Genomic DNA, 17,799 nt, shown 5'->3' with positions numbered 1-17,799 from the left:
TAGGCATGGTTAACACATTTCGAGAGCTCCGGGAAGCCCACTTGACTAACCAATACACACGTCTCTCGAAGACATCGTCGGGTCGCCGCCTCCTTGCCCGACTACACATCCAACATACCACTCTCATGGAAGAGCGCGTACGTATTCCATCCCAATGGAGATGCGCCCTCCACGTGCGCCCTCTTCCCGCGAACATGAACCGTGAGGACCATAATGGCCGGCGCCTGGCGCGGGCGGAAGCCCTGGCCCGCCACTATGGATCGAAACCCGGCGTATTCTATGTGGATGCCTCAGGCCCCCACCATGGGGGATGGTACACAGCCGCAGTCATCCACCAATCCAAAACAGTGAACGGCCTTACTTTCCGAGCCCGTGACATAACACACGCGGAGGAGGTCGCCATTGCGTTGGCTGCATCTGATTGCAATTCAAAAACAATTATTTCCGACTCGCGAGGGGCATGTCGGAACGTCGAGCAGGGCTGGGTACCGTATCTAGCCTACCGCATTCTTCAAAACAGCGTCTACACCGGTGACCCCGCGCACCGGCGTATCGTTTGGGCTCCCGCTCACATGGGCCTTGAGGGAAATGAGGCAGCGGACGCCGCCGCCCGCGCGCTCTCTCACCGGACATTCCCCTCCGACCCTGACGATCAGGAACTCGAATTTATTCCAGCTTACACCTTCAAAGACATCGTTTTATTCTATCAGTCTGGCCATGGTCTTTAACCCCGCCCGTGTAAAGGTCTGTCAAAGGCGGAGGAGCGGCTTCTGCTCCGCCTGTATACTAATACTTTGCTGTGCCCGGCAGCTCTGAAACACTTCAACCCTTCTTTCTCGGGCAGCTGTCCGCACTGTGCGGAGAAGTCTTCGGACATATACCACATGGTGTGGGCCTGCCCCTCCAACCCTGCTATCCCCCCTCACCCCAACCCAACCCGGGAGGACAGGGAGGCGGCCCTGCTCGGCTGCTCTGACCTGCAGGCCCAACGGGCCTTGGTCGCGCGAGCCTGGGCGGCGGCCGATGCCACTGGGGTCCCGAACTAGGGACCTCCACCTAGTATTTGTAAGGGCTGGCTCCCTCTGGGTCAGCTCATGCATAACCTCCTGTATTATACCTGTACATAAATGTTTTCCACCACCACAACCAGCCTGTCTTCGACGCTGGAAGAGCCGTAGTTACATTTTTTTACCATCGAGCGCAGGGCGGAATAGAACGCGTCCACGCTCGGATGGTTGTTGTACACGCTTATGGAAGGGAAAACTTTCTTGAATTTCGTTCACTGGATGAATGAAGTTAGCCGTGAAGCGTTGCTTAACTTGGCATACGACACGCTTTCCAACTCGGTGAGCCCAAGAGAAGAGAGGATGCGGCGCACTTGAACACCTATGCAATAAAGAAGTGTGCGAATCCTTGCTTCATCCGTTGCTGAAGATGCACCCGTGGCGACAGCAAAATCTTGAAATTGCTTCGCCCACGATGACCAGGAGGCCGGGTCATCGAAGTCGACCGCTGGTGGCGGCTCTAGGCCAGACAAACCCGCGAATCGAGGTTGCGTCTCAGTCGAAGACAACGTGTCCATGGTGCTGCAGACAGTCTTGGTCTTGAGATGGTCTGAGATGGTTTATGGATTTCAAAAAAAAAGAAAAATCAGAATCCAAAGACTTCTGACACCATGTAGAGTTTGCCGAGGGGCAAGGTTGCAGAGTTGGGCCTGCTACTAGGCCTAGCCTGGACCCATGTTAGCGGACGGAGCCGCAGCAATTAACGCTCTCAAGACCGGAAGCCAAATACCCTTTATTGTCGCCAACGTCTCTATTCATAGGGCTGATCAAGCACCCTCTACAAGAAATATGAAGCTTTTAGGCGTATACAAACAGCCGTGCCGTAGAGCCTACACACCACTGATTGTTCATGCTAACCTTAGTACCTGATGCACAAGACGCACGAGGCCCACTCTCCGTTAAAGAGCGAGAAACAAAACTGCAAGGAGGAGTTCCATCAAGAAAAATATAGCACCAACAGATGCGCTGCTGTTCAATGGCCGACGAAGTTGTCTCCAAAGATGCGCATAGGCCACTTTGAAAGAAAACAGAAATCTAGACGGACTTGGAAATAAGAAAAAAATACATGTGCACCTTTCCTGGACATTCAGCAACTAGCGCCATCTTTAGGAAAAGGTGGCCGCAGCTGGCTCAGCACAGGGTTATTCGGATGTATATAGGAGAGGACTTTGTCTTGCAGTGGGGCATAGTTAGGCTGAGGGCGATGATGATCATGCTGGTGAGGGAACAACGGGTAGCTCAGTCCGCTTAGTGGGGATAATTTAAATTTGCAATTTTCAGCACAGTAGAGTCCTGTAGTACCAGCCGAGGCGGCCGCATGAGCACAAGGCTCAACGTACGCTGGGACAAAAGACGGAATTTATGGAACGGGTACAAGCATTTATGGAAAACAAGCACGTGACCCAAACAGCCGATCAACAATTACACATAAACACAAACAAGCAAAGGTCCAATGCATTAATTCGAGTCCAAAACCAATGGATACATGACATTAAACGTGGCAGGACACTGCAAATCATTCATTTTCCTTACTTTACTTTAGCGCCTTCGGGCTAAGCGGGGTATAAAATGAATAAAGGATAAAGAATAAATGTATGCAGGAGAGGTGTGATAAACATTATATCTACATACGCCAACAAATTGACAAACTACTTTTAAAGGTGCAAAACTTTCACTAAAAAAAATCGCAATCTTGCACCTTGTATAATAAATGAATCCAATAACATGACAAGGAAGAGAATATATAGTTCAATGCTGCATTTAAAAAAATGTTTGAACAGTTTTAAGTGCTTAGAGTAATAGTAGTAATTGGTTAATATTTAGAAAAGATTACACAGCAAAAATAACTGTTACGCCTACAAGCTGCATATTTCTCGTTCCAGCAACAATGCCTGATGGCGGCAAATTTGTAAGCACTAGCAATGCTTTCGAATCACCGGCAACGAATATTCCAACTGTGTACCGTAGCAGGAACGGACAACGATCGTTAAATTGCAACAGCAACAATTATTGTTGTTGTTGTTGTCCTCCAAATAATGGCGCGTACCCACTGTGCGGGATTGGCCAAGGCACAGGCGGCAACTGGTAGGTACTCCGAATGATAAACAAGTAAATAAATGAGGGAAAAAATGGTAATAATGGTATTAATGATAATAATAATAATAAATAGGAAATAAATGAAAGAAACTGAGACGTGTAATTGAAATAGGCTAAACAAATACTGTGAGATCGGTGACTGAAATAGAAAAATGGCTAAATATTCCATGTTTCGGAAAGCTTTCGTCGCAGAGAAATATTGATCATGAGAAAGAGCAGAGCTTAAGACGGCAGCCGTTTAGTGTCTGTAAGCCGTTTAGTGTCTGGATAACAATTAATGGCACTATATGCACATTTTTAAGCATGAAATGCTTTTAGCCCCCGTTGTCGGCAGTGTGGTGACGTCACGCCGAGACCGAGAGCCATCATCCGGGCACTGAAATCCAGTCATCCGGGCACTGAAATCCACTCATCCGGGCACTGAAATCGAGTCATACGGGCACTGAAATCGAGTCATCCGGGCACTGAAATCTAGTCATCCGGGCACTGAAATCTAGTCATCCGGGCACTGAAATCGAGTCATCCGGGCTCTGAAACGAGAACATCCGGGCACCGTACGAGACTTAACGAGATTTAACGAGACTCTCTAAGCCCTCCTAGGCGACCGGCATGCAAGCAACGGTTGGTCTCCAAACGAGTCACAAAAAATAACTGCTGCCAGTGCCTTCTCAATGTTTATCAAGATATCAGTCGCGCTGTGCGTTTGATAACGCACGGAATTATAATTTCCGATTTCTAATAACGCCTGCAAAAAGCACATAAATTGCATGTTGCACTTCGTTGTCGTACGTGATCCGGGGGAGAAGCGCTGCGTTCAAAGGGCAAGGCATCGTGCCGAACGGGTGGTGGCTTCCTCCCTTCCTTTACGGTGCGGTTCGGGTGTCCACCGAGATGGCAGAGAATTACTGCGCCATTTCCTTTCCTCAAAAGTAAACATTTCATGCTTACTCTACTCTCGTTTACGGGAGAGGCAGAGATTTTTCCTTGCTCCTTCCACTTTTTCTTCGTCTACATGGCGCTTCCTTCTCCTTTGCATCGCTCGTGAGTTACGTCACGGCATTCGCTCGTGTCGTTCACGCGCCGCCGTTCGACTGCGCCGCCAGCCTGGCTGACCGTTTCCTCGCCGGCAGTTGTTCCGTCATCACTAGTTCTGCAGGTCCCAGCGTCGCACGAGGACCAAAGCATGGACCCGTCGAAGCCCTCCACCTCAATTCGACCCCCAGGTCCCGCAGGACCCGGGTCCACGAGGATACGAGTCCCCCAGGTCCCCATGACTCCAGGACCGAGGTCCCCCAGGGCCCCTCCGCTGGCCGAGACACAAGCCAGGCGTGTGTCGGTAGACGACACCTTCGACTCCGATTTGTCATGCGAAGACGTAAGCCCCGACTCTCTTTCCAAAACCATCGGCGATCGCTGTGGACGCGATAGTCCCCGGTGGTCGCCCCGCCGTGAGCCATTAAGGCGAAAGCCTTCAAAGGCTCATGCTGTCGTGACCAAGATCTGTCAGCAAATTTGTCCGCGTTTCAGATTGGTCTAAGTGTTGACGTCAGTGCGCGCGCATTTTAAGGCGAACGCCTTTAACTCCTCATACTGTCGTAACCAAGACCTGTTAGCAACTCTGTCCGCGTTTCGGATGCATGCCTTATATGGGCATGACTAAATGAGTAATTGGTAATTAGTAGCAGTTAAGAAGTGGCATGTGGGACTGTGCACTGCGGGTGTACCTTAACTAACACTAATTAATTAGTGTACTAATTAAGGTCGCGTTAACTGTCACGAAGTGTGCGTCATGCTTAACAATTAGGGGTGTGCGAATATTCGAAATTTTCGAATATAATTCGAACAGCATACTTTTAGTATTCATATTCGATTCGAAATCTAAGTATTCGAGTTGTTTCGAATATTCGATCCGACGCGAATATTCGTACCCAGCCGAATATTCTATTGCGAGCACCGGCGTTCATTTCGGTCCGCAAGTCCTATTAAAAGAGACATAACAATATAGCGGTGCCCAGAGCAATGCGTAACGTTGGGCCATGCAGTAGCTGACTACGCTGGTGTGCTTCTTTGTGGCTATGTTTGAGAAGCTGGTATAGTCAGAGCTCTGCACGAAATACCTCTCAATACGTGCCAGTTCAGTGCCAAGTGAGAGGGCATTTTTGTGGCTGGAGAAGTCGCTTCAGGCACAAGGGAACTAACTACTTCTGCCTGACCGTGTGGAGCAGCCGGTTTTCCTTCACGACAACTTTTTATGTTCATCCCAGCAACGCGCTTTTGTGCTTAAGCCAAGCTAGCCTTAATCAATGCTGTGTACTAGCCATCTTCTCTGATATTTCCACTCTTCTATGAATAATGTTCGAGACTTTGATACTTTTGTGCAGCCACACACATCTTTTGTGTTCATTTCATCACTGATAGTTGAACTGGGATGTTTTTGGGTGCTCAAATAATGTTTTGTAGCGGTTAAATGCATCTGTCCTTGATTATTCGATATTCGATTCGATATTCGGCACGAAGTATTCGTATTCGATTCGTATTCGAAAAATGTGATATTCGCACACCCCTATTAACAATCATTAATAGTTTTACGTTGTTGTTGCGACTGAGAGGAGGAGGAGGAGAAAAATGCACGTGCCTGCCGACTTCCCCAAGCCGAGCCACCGCCGCCGCTACCACGTGCAGAGACACTGAAAAAAGAACAGAAAACAAGACAAGTGCGTCACAACCGCGCCCGCCGAATAGGACGCCGGCTAGAAAAACAGATACCTTTCAGGTTGGTTGCGCTTGCGACTGAGAGAAGGATGAAAAGGAAAGTGCACGGGCCTGCCAACTGGCTCAAGCCGAGCCACCACCGCTGCCACGTGCAGACAGAAGAGAGTTGAAAGATAACAGGACAGAGTAAAAGAGAAAATAAAGACGCGCGTCGCAACAACCGCGTCCGCCGGAACGGACGCTGGCTGAAAAAAAGATACGGTCAGAGTTCTACACGTTTCATATATACTGTGTCGAACATTCTACACAGTTCCAACATTTGACAAGTCAATGACAGAATATCATGGATGGAATTGAATAATCTAAATATCAATTAGCCTAATTAACCATTCTAGTGAGACCACATAAATCAATAAAACCGAGTACGAAATTGGTCGTGTTGGGGAAATGAACCAGGGTCTCCGGAGTAGACACGACCACGCTAGCCACTCCGCCCTGCCAGCTCAATGGTTTAGAATGAACAAAGGCGCGTCTAGCTAATACGGCGTCCCTTACGGAGAGGTTCAGGTGTCCACCGACATATGCGAGAGAGATAATTTCCTTTCCTCAAAAACAAATTTACCGCCGAGCAAGGCGTAGAGCCAAATGAGCGATGGCGTTCTGTGGACTCCCTGGCAGCGTTGCAAGATGCTGTCGCGTTCCACTCTTACAGGCGAAGCTTAACGTCTTAACCACACATCAGTGACTCAAGCAGACAGCCAATGGACGTGTCATTCGCTGCAGGCACTTTACTCGAAGGAAGGAAGGGAAGGGAAAACTTTATTGTCACTAATGCTTCTTCCCGCGGTTTGGGTCATCCTCCCAGGAGCCTTCTCTGTCGAAGTCGTCCGCCTCTACTCGAATCATCATTTACAACCACATTCCTGACAGAATGCTGTACTCAGGCTTTCGCCTTGCACCACTTCAGTCGCCGAAGTGTCTAATTCTTACACTTATTCTTCAATACTTTTGGGAGCCTGACCTTCCATTGTGTTTCTTTACATTAAGTTGTACCGTGTCTACTTTTGAGCTTTATTATGGGCTGCATTTATTAACAATTTTTGCTTCTGTAGAGCCACTTCTTCATGTTGGGTCCTTATTTTGCGTACTCAGCTTCACGCCTACGACCAAGCAACGGCTCGTGCTTTCGTTTAGAGAGAGACAGCGGGCTGCTATGCGTGCCCATCTGAACTGGGTAATGGGATTAAGTGTTGTTTCACGCTTTTGCTAAGCGGTGGTTAACAAGGTGACGGTAGCCAGCCCAGCAAACTGTACTTGTGAAATATCGGCACATTTCAATTAAAACCAAAGGGTTCTTCACTTAGCTGCAGTACGTCATTGACGGGGCGAAAGATGTGGCGAAAGATATTATGACACAAGTGTGCACGCGAGAAATTCCAGATCGCTTGGAAGCGATTGCTGGATTGCTGCTAAAATGCGTTTCTAACGGTTGGCCACAGAACTTACTGCAATCTATCGAGGCTATCTTCACCTCCCACTCCCTCTTCCTCTTCTGCACCTTTCTTTTTTCCGAGTTTGAATGGACAACATTAATAACCCGTCCTCCTTTTTACGCGGCCGTGTGTGAAGTTTACATGGAGCATAGCCATGCACATACTGTTTGTGTTGTAAAATAAATACGCTGTAGTTATAGCTATCCTGGTGAGCTCTACAGAGTGGACACATTGCTGTTGAAATGTAGTGTAGGGCTAAAGTGGACGAAAGTCTGGCGTATTAGGGTCAGAATGCATTGCTGCACTTAAGAGAACAGGTCATGCATGCTGGTGTCGTATCCCCTCCAAAACGAGGAAGGTCCTTCAGGGCCTCAAAGCGGCTGGTCAAGAGGAGGAGGACCGGTAACCGATGCTATGATAATAAGAATTGCATCGCAGAAAGTTTTGTGGACCCTGTGTGCTCTTGGGATTCAGGTAGAGTGGTCGAGCCGGACAAGGGACGAGGAAGACGGAGACGTCGTTATGAAGAAAACACGGAAAACTTTATGCAGACTATTTCCATACTGTACTAGTAAAAAAAGAAAGGTCGCTTCTGAGCAAACGGTAGCCTCTGGGTAGCACTCGATGCCGAGTTTTATGGGCTCTTCCTTCCCTGAAACGCCTGGATGGAGGCAGGGGCTCCAGAAGAACGCGTGCCCCGAAAAGCTCACTCCGGCACTAATCACACACATTCTCTCCAGTGGGCACGCCTCATCCACGTGCTGAGCTTGAGGATGAGGAGGATGCCATCTATGTCGCGTAGGCAGCGTGAGTGGCGTCCCTACGATCTGCTGGCGGCCGCACAAGTGGCTTGCACTTGCTCTTCATGAGTGCAAGAGGACAAGGCCCAGGGCCACGTGCACAGCAATGCGGTGAAGAGAAACCGCTCCTTAAACGAGGAATGCCGCGGTCAAACATCGAGATTGGACCTAGCTGACACTCGGGTCGCCTATGGGAGGTCCATTGCGGCGAGCCTTAAGAGCTGTCTTCGTCATGTGGTCTCCAACCGGAGGCTTGCCTTTGCCGCCGTGGTTACCCCGGTCGAGGTAGTACGCGTTTTAATGCGATTAAGCAGGAAGGGAGCGTGCGCATAAGAGTACCACTTTTCTTTTTAAGGCGATGGGTGCTTATCGGTAGCTGTCTAAGCGCTGGAACCTCGGAGCCGGATTCACGACACACGAACAAAATATCAAGCAGAAAACTTAAACCGTGGTGTATTCATTACCTGTTTCAGACACCGTTTGCTCTCTTGTGTGCGGAAACAAACAGCGTGACGGCTACAGGTTAATGAAGGACCTGACCACTGCGTCACATGATCTCTGCGCAAGACATACCACAATCAGTCATAGCGCCATCTGACAGTCGAAAACGGAATGGTACTCTTACAGCCAACGGGGTAATAGAGCAGCTAGTAGTACCGGGCGAACAAATAACGACAGCAGGTAGGATTCAGAGGCCGCGAGAGAACGCGACACTGTACCGCACTGACTAATCAACCTGTTTTGTCTCCATGCAGTGGTATGAAATATCCATCCAGCAATGGACAATCGCCCACATTCGGCCCGACGGGGAGGCTACCATGCATCGCTGCGAGGATTGCGAGAAGAACTTCCACCTTCCCAGCAAATTCATTGCGCACAGTGTGTACCGGCATCAGGGCAACGAAGCCGCCGCGTCTGGAAGAAGAGGGCCATGTCGTCTGTGCCTGGTGCCGTGAAGAGCAAACGACCTATGACTCTGCACGCTGGGACTCGCATCGGGGAGATGCTCTGTGCGTGAAGTGCGGAGCAGAGTTTGCTTGCGCAGCCACTGCGGCTGCACACAAGCAGTTTCACAAGACGGGCGGACGCTTCATATGCGGCTTCTGCCAGTAGCTTTTCGCGCACAACAGCGATCGCGAGGAGCACATCCGCGTGGAGCCCCCCCGCCAACGTCGGATGAAACGTCCCCGCCTTCCATCCACCAACTAGGCCAGCACGGGACGAGAAGGAATTGTGGACATCATCATCAACATCATCATCATCAGCCTGACTACGCCCAGTGCAGGGCAAAGGCCTCTCCCATGTCTCTCCAATTAACCCTGTTCTTCGCCAGCTGCAGCGACCCTATCCCTGCAAACTTCTTAATCTCATCGGGTCACCTAACTTTCTGCCGCCCCCTGCTACGCTCGCCTTCTCTTGGAATCCACTCCGTTACCCTTAAGGTAACATCGAAGCAGAAATGGCCGCTAAAACTTGTGCCATCGAGTAAAAGTCGCGGCTGGAATAAAAAGTTTCGTAACTATCCTGTGAAATCAAGACCTTTATCTGCTTCATGTGGTCAAACGGAGGTTTTATTATGCGTGCTACAAAACCAAAACCAAGAAAAATGGCGACTCTAAAATGTTAAACACAATCAGTTGTATGCCTGCCTCTTACAGGTTTTATGTACGTCACCGAAATCTTGGGTCAACGCAAGATAACCAATGAGTAGTGCGGCGATGGCAGGGCTGAAACTCTGAACAAATCAGCAAAAAATTTAGGCATTGTTGCAGACGGCTATAAAAAGAAAAAAAGAAAAGCCACGGTATCTCTCTAGCGGGACAGGAAAGGCGCAGCGACATCTGTAGACTTTGCCCTAGCGTCGGAAGCAGGCTTCATTTTTCTTTTTCGATTTGTTTCCTCGCGGCTTCACTTCGTCATAGTTGGGAATATTGTGGGAACTGAGGCCTACCACTCCACTGTGGCCCGAGGATAGTCCCCGTTCTTAAGGGCGCGTATAAAAATTGACTGGGCACATATCGAAGCGGCCATGACAGCCTATTTTCTCGCATACCCTGCTTATTGCATATTATTCCCGAAATGTTAAACTACTATTTCCCGAAGTTTCAGTTGATTCTGTGCGGTAAGTATATCTAAAACGATTTTTTTTTCGTTGCTCTTGGAGCTGCTTGCTGGTCTGGTAACCTCTGATCGGTGACGTCAAAAGGGCGTACCTTCCCGCGTCGTCTGCTGCGCGCTGTTCGCTGCGTTGAGGTGCTCGCACACTGTGGACGGCGGCTGCCCGAAAAGGTTTTTTTGTCTTTTAGCTTAGCGAAATAAAATGCATTTACCGTGTTTTCTTTTTGGAAGCCTTCAGCTTAGTACGCGAGCTTGGAGATCCTTGAGAAAGTGGACTTGCTCGAGGCGCACATTTTCTTATTATTGAGCAAACAAAAATTGGTGCACCCCTGCTTTATTATTTACATTTGGAGTGAGTGAGTGAAAAACATTTAATGCTCCAAAAATCAGGTTTTAGCGGTGGGCCGATGTCTTCATGTCTTCGGCCTCCTCACAAGGTCGGCGCCCCTATTCCAGGGCACCCCTGAGTCTTGCTGCTTCGCAGGCGTGCTGCACCAGTGCCCTTTGGGCCGTGAGCTCGCTGCTGGTCAGCAGGCCCTCCCATTGTTCCGCATTCGGGTCATTTAGCTTGTGAAATGCTCTGTTACGTTCGCATTCCCATGTGATGTGATATATCGTGGGGGTTGCTCCGCGCCACGGACATGTGTCCCTGTATTACATTTGGAAACAGTGAATTGCTCCGGTGTGCGAAAAACGGCACGTGCCATGCATTCCTTCGCAGGTGTGCGCCGGGAACAGCGTGGCGGTTTGTCGCTGGCTGTTCTTGCCCGCTATTCGTCGGCTCGATAATTAACCCCACATTATCACAAGGTCGCACTAGAGTAAGCTTGCGGCACGAAAGGAACGGAGAAAAGTGCCAAATGCCTCCCCGCTGCGTGTGTGTGCGTGTGTTTAAGTCGAACATGCATTTCTTTCGGCTCGTAGAACCCGTTTGCAGAACCAACAAGGGAGCAGAAGTTAACACGACTCGAATGTTTCACTTCCCGCAGAGACGAATAGTCGCCGCCCCCCAAATGAGTGCTTCAAGATAATAGTGCATCATTTAGCATTTATTCTGCCTGCGCTAAGTCCGCCAGGAATCCGACGATTACAATTGCTGCAGCCCCGCGCTGAGGTTGTTTGAATAGCTGTGCTCAAACAGTACTGATCGTTTGCTTGGCATGACACAAGGTGGGCTCTCCATATGTTAAATATTATCTACTCTTGCTTAGAAAATGCACTTTCACTCGTTGACACGCTACGATAAAACTGCAATAAGAGCCGACGCTGTTATCTCCTGCTTGAGCAATGTTTCACGTACGTACGGCGCTTCTTGCTTATATTTGTATGTGCTTCCTCTGATGTCACCAATGCTTGATTTTAAATCCCTTTACCTGAAAATACGTCTCGACACCATTTGCATTAATGAAAACAGCCTCATTTTTGGTCCATGGTCGACGCCGACGACTGCTGCCGGCTGCCAACCTTCAACGTACATGCTGTGCAAACCGCGTCACATCGGCACTTCTCCCTTACTGTACGGGCGTCCTGCGACGTAGGCAGTCGTTGCTTTGAAGTCACAGTAGGCAAAACTACACTCGGCGGCTGTTTGCATGCGCTAAGAGCTGTGAATTCACTCTCTGCAATCGCCGAAATCGCACACACGAATCTTGGGGACTCGCTAGGCCTCGTCACCAAAGGGGCAAGGGGCCGGCGGTCTGCCGTCCACCGAAATTTAAGAATCTGGCAAAAGTTCACCGAAGCTCACCCTTTACACTACTATGATACGAGGTCGTTGGTCGTGCTGGCGTCGTTGTCGGTTCCAGCGTTGCATACCGGTGCGTGAGATATACGACATCTGCATACCGACCAGCCGACCGACCGTCGATCGGCGTCGCATATCGGCCTAGTGTGACCGGAAGCTACCGGAAAACTACGTTACTGTTATCGCTTTTGCGGCACTAGTCACCCATATATGAGGGACGGCTGCTAGTGCAATCACCCCTGCTAGTTTTTACATCTCGGACCCAAACACGATCCCCAGCTTCTAGGTCTCTCTGACGACTGACTGCATGTCTTTTGTCGTAATGCTTCTTCTGAAGCTGGCGAGCCTGCCGATCCTTGGAGTGGAAAATCGTAGATGACGGCCATTTTAGTCTCAACTGGCACTTAGCCATTGGCAATCTTGTCCTTAGTCTTCTACATAACAACAGCTCCTCTGGGCTGTAACCCGTGACACCCGGAGGATTACGATAGGCCAGCAATCCCAGAAATGGATCTGAAGACTTGGTGAAGATGTCTTTGATGGTGCGAATTATTCGCTCAACTTCACCGTTCGATTGCGGGTAATTAGCGCTTGACGTTCTATGTTCGAAACCATACTGACCCGCAAAGGAGGAAAAGAGCTTTGAAGAGAACTGAGGTCCATTGTTGCTTCTTACTAGCTTGGGTATGCCGAAGCGAGCAAAGATGCTTTTGATGGCATTTATAACGTCAACAGAAGGGTCAGTGCACGTTAAAGAACCCCAGGAGGTCGAAATTTCCGCAGCCCTCCACTACGGCGTCTCTCATAGCCTTAGTCGCTTTGGGACGTTAAACCCCATAAGCCAACCTATTCTTTAGGTGAATGACATCTGGATATCTCGAGTAATAATCGACTACCAACAGATAATCATGACCTCTGTGCTTGAACAAATCTATGCCAACCTCCTCCTCCCATGGCATCAAAGGGGTTTTTGTAACCATAAGTGGCTCCTGACGAGGGATTCGTGTTGAAACACATTGTCGGCACATCAGTACCTTGTCACGGATCTGTTGAGACATGCCAAAGCACCAAACACCTTCTTGCGCCCGTTGACGTGTTCTATTTATACCCTGGTGACCCTCGTGGAGAAGTTCTAATGTCACCTTTTGGAGAGAAGCAGGGATCACAAGTGTATGGTCCTGAAAGAGAAGAGAATCTATGAGAGACTAGTCACCTCTATACTCCCAATAATTTTTCATACATTGTGGAAGCCTTTCCTTACGCGGCCAACCCTGAGTACAGTATTGAGCTAAAAAAGTGCATTCTCCATCCTGCTGTTGATGGCTGCGAACATAATCAAGACTAATTAGACGAGTCTCAGTAATTGCTGAAATATGCAGCTGTAAGAATTTTTCGACCATATCCACTTGTTGGGGAGGTGGAGCTACTGGAGTGCGAGACAGCGTGTCTGCAGTAGCCAGCTGCTTGCCAGGAACATAAACCACTCGGAACTGATATCGCATCAATTTGATACGAAACCTCTGAATCCTAGGTGGCATCATGTCAAGATATGATTTCTCTAGAAGAGTTACTAGAGGTTGATGATCCGTTTCCACAATAAATGAGATACCACGAATGAACTGGTAAAACCGGTAAATTGCCCATGTCACTGCTAGAGCCTCTTTTTCGGTCTGGCTGTAGCGTTTTTCTGCCTCTGACAGAGCACGAGACGCAAATGCTACAGGACGTAGCTCACCAGTGGGCTGCTCTTGCAAAAGAACTGTGCCAACGCCAAAAGAGCTGGCATCACATGACAGAGTTGTGTTGTAGCTTGGATGATACTTAGCCACACACAGTGAAGATGTGAGCATTGACTGGACCTTGTTGAAAGCTAACTCTTGCATAGTACACCAGTACCAGTCGCTATGCTTATTTAGGAGTTCTCTAATTGGTGCTGTAGCCTGTGACATATTTGGAAGGAAGTTACCAATGTGATTCACCATACCGAGAAACCGGCGGACATAATGAACATCTGTCGGAGTTGGTAAAGAACGGATAGCTTCAAGCTTGTCAGGTCTCGGAGAAATACCGTTTTCACTCACAACTACGCCTAGGAATTCTATTTGCCGTTGGCCAAAACAGCATTTGTTGTTGTTACGCTTTACACCTGCTTTGCGTAGACAATCCAGAACTTCAGATAACTTCTGGTCGTGTTCCTCTTTATCTTTCCCAAAAACCAGAATGTCATAAATCATATTAACAACTGTGATTATTAACAAGCGCTTGTCTCTCGTGCCGGTGTTTTGCGCTGTTCCGTCACAAATGAATAACCAACATGCCCAAGCTAGTGTCCTGGCTGATATTAACAACGTTAGATTGGCCTTCCAAGATTCTAACCATTTCCCTTTCAAAGAATTCCGGAGCAGATGTTATTCCAAACGGTAAACGACAGTAGCAGTAACGACCAAAAGGCGTGATGAATGTAGTGATTTCCTGACAATCTTCCGAAAGACGGATTTGATGAAATCCAGCAGTGGCGTCCAGATTTGAGAAAACTTTGGCATCACCTAGTTGTCCTAGGACCCATTCAACCGTAGGTAAAACGTGCCTTTCCCTGAGAACCCCCTTGTTAAGTTTGGTCACATCCACACAGAGGCGGTATCCACCTGAAACTTTAGGAACTACCACCAAGCCTGCACACCATGCCGTTGGCTTGTCAATACGCCTAACAACTCTCAGTCTTTCAAGCGAGTCAAGTTCATCTTTAACCACTTTATGGAGGGACAGGGGAATCCTACGTGGGACGCTCAGAGCAAAAGGTACAGCGTTCGGTTTTAGTCGGATAGTGTACTCCGCACCAAAAGTCCCTAAGCCTTCAAAAATTTCCGGTGTCGGCAACTGACCAGGAGAATGAGGAGGAGGAGCCTGACTTACTTGCGAACGTGTCAGAGCATCAACGAAATGAACAACTCCAAGAGCTGTGATGGCTGGATAACCCAGAAGTGGCGTCGACTGCGACGGCAGGACGTAGACTCACTGCTACGAAGTGCGACCTTTCCATTCGAGGGTAGCTAAAAATTGACCAGCAACCCTCAACTGCCGGTTGTCTGGCCCGGTGAGGCGACCCTCCGGCGCGTCCAGCCGCGATGGAATGCCTGGAAAGGTGGCCGGAATCACAGTCACTTCTGCACCAGAGTCCACTTTAAATTGAAGAGGAAGTCCGTTGACCTTGACACACACGAACTTGGCGTTCTCCGTCTTCTCCTTCTTGATAGGATGCACAGAAACGGAGTGCGAGTGTCTTGCGGATGAGCGTTGCTTGGAGACGCAGACGCTCTCAAAATGACCTTTCTTTTTGCAGAACCTGCATGCAGCGTTCCGCGCAGGGCAGGTATCACGTGTATGGGCCTCGCGTCCGCAGAAGTTGCAGGGTTTTTTCGAAGCGTATCGACGAGCGTCTCTCGGAAAGGATTTGCGACGCGCGGTGGCGTCCACATGCACAGGCAAACCACCGTTTTAAGGCGGAAGCCTTTAATGCCTCATCGTTGTAAGCAGGAGTTGTCGACAGAAAATGTCACGCTTTTCAATTGGTCGAAATGCTCGTGACGTCACAGTGCGCGAATTTCAAATGGGGCCAGTTGTATTTTGGCTAGTAACCAAGCAACCAATCAAAGGGATCGTATAGTGATGCTCCAACTAAGTGGGACTGAGTTTAGTTAATTGCTTAATTAATCAATTAGCCGAATTACGATAGAGGAGAATGAAGAGGTCAGAAGAAAGAGGAAAAGAAAGACGCGCGTCGCAGCAACAACCGCGTCCGTGGAAGGAGACGCTGCTGAAAAAAACAGATAAGTACGAAGCCGCGTTCGCTCCACCACCACGCACTTCCCCACTCAGTTCGACGTTGCTCGTTTCATATACGTTGTGTCGAACATCCTAGACAGTTCCAACACTTGACAGGTGAATGACAGAACACGATGGATAGAATTCCAATAATAAAAAATATGAAATAGCCTAATTAACCTTTCTAGTTAGACCGCATAAATCAACAATACCGAGAACGAAATTGGTCGAGTTGGGGAATCGAACCAGGGTCTCCGGAGTGCGACACGAGCACACTAGCCACTCCGTAATGCCAGATGAATGGTTTGGAATGAACAAAGGCGCGTCTAGCTCACTCCCATCCTCCCCCTTTCCCTTACGGCGAGGTGCAGGTGTCCACCCAGATATGCGAGAGAGATACATTTCCTTTCGTCAAAAAATAAAGTTACCGTCCCGCAAGGCGTAAAGCCGCATTGGCGATGGCGTTCTGTAGACTCCCTGGCAGCGTTGCAAGACACTGTCGCGTTCCACTCTTACAGGCGAAGCATAACATCTTAACCACACATCAGTGTTCAAGCAGACAGCCAATGGACGCGTCATTCGCTGGCAGCACTTGAATCATCATTCACAACCACATTCGTGTGCAGAATGCTGTACTCAGGCTTTCGCCTTGCACCACTTTAGTCGCCAAAGTCACTCCAAATTTTTGCGCTCGTTCCTTGCTTTCCTTCTGCGCGTCCTCATACAAGCGGGCATGTAAAAGCGCCTTCTCGAGAGTCAAATCCGGCGTTCGGCAAAGCTGTTCCGAAAGCTTAGTATCGAACAGGCCAACAACGAAGCGGTCACGAACCAGGTCACGAACCAGCCTGTCGGCAGGCGGCAGCGTATCGCGTCTGTGAGACTTGTGGCGCTTCGGCTCCGTCATTTTTTGACAGGAGCCACGACTGAAGTCGTCGGACCTCATCAATTTTGCTCACTTTGGATTCGGCAAGCTGATCGGCATTCGTGGACACCAATTTTATTCAGGTGGGCCCAGGTTTTCAAATTTTAAAGCGGGTTTTCCTTGCCGCCTCCGGCGCCGACGCTAAGCCTAACGGCTGCGCCGGCGTTCGGCTGCGAGGGAGCTCCTGCTTTCAGCAAGATGACGGAGACGCCCGTTCAACGCGGTTATGACCCGGAGGCCATGTCTTGGTCGACCGTTCCCGTCACTGTGGAACCCAAATCGGCACCCGCGGACCCGATCCGCAATGAATCTCTCCTCCGTCTACTTGAGCGTCGCTCCAGTCGAGAGGCCAAAATCGCGGCGGACGCCTCGGCAACCGCCGAAACTGCTACCCACCAAGCTCCCGCCTCGCAAGCGGCAAAGGACTCCGGCCGTAAGGGCCGCAGCCCAGTGACCAAGTGGAGGCCCAAGCCTTTACCAAAGTTTCAAAAGGACGACTTTGTCATCGTGATCAAACCCCGGAAATCGTTGGCCATCCGGGACGCCTTTCAACGCGGCGAGCTCGGTGCCGCGTTCGGCGCTTTCCTCGCGGCGCCTCAGGCAGCCGAGTTGAGCCTCCTTTTAAGCAAGGAACAAAATTTGATCCTCGCCAGCACCCGGAACGCTCACGTCGCAGACCGTCTGCTAGGCGACTTTTCTATCAAATCGACCAAAGGAGATGTGCCTCTCGCCGGCCATCTCAAAGAACACGAAGCGGACGTCTGCTATGGGGTCATTACGGTGGCCAACCAAGAGACGTTGAGTCTCTCCAACCTTGCGTGCAGTGGAGGAGCGGCACTTTACTCGATATCCGCAAATTCGGCTCCTCAAACAAGGCTCGGCTCACTTTTGCCGGCACGGTGAGGCCTCGATACGTGCACTACAACTCTGAGATTGCCACAGTGCACCAATATTTGCGCACTATTCCGGCCTGCAGTTTGTGTGGAACTGTCGGCCATCGGGCGGACTCTTGTCCCAACCCAACACA

At 49.6% G+C, this 17,799-nt stretch overlaps 1 pseudogene; it reads left to right on the top strand.

The window, feature by feature from the left end:
• Positions 1 to 4,180: 4,180 nt before the first annotated feature.
• Positions 4,181 to 9,375, top strand: LOC149328256 (uncharacterized; annotated as a pseudogene).
• The last annotated feature ends 8,424 nt before the right edge of the window (positions 9,376 to 17,799 follow it).

The sequence above is a fragment of the Amblyomma mixtum genome, chromosome 9 (genome assembly GCF_055824585.1).
Source record: "Amblyomma mixtum isolate Tamu chromosome 9, ASM5582458v1, whole genome shotgun sequence".
NCBI lineage: Eukaryota > Metazoa > Arthropoda > Arachnida > Ixodida > Ixodidae > Amblyomma > Amblyomma mixtum.
This window is presented reverse-complemented; position numbering and strand designations above follow the sequence as displayed.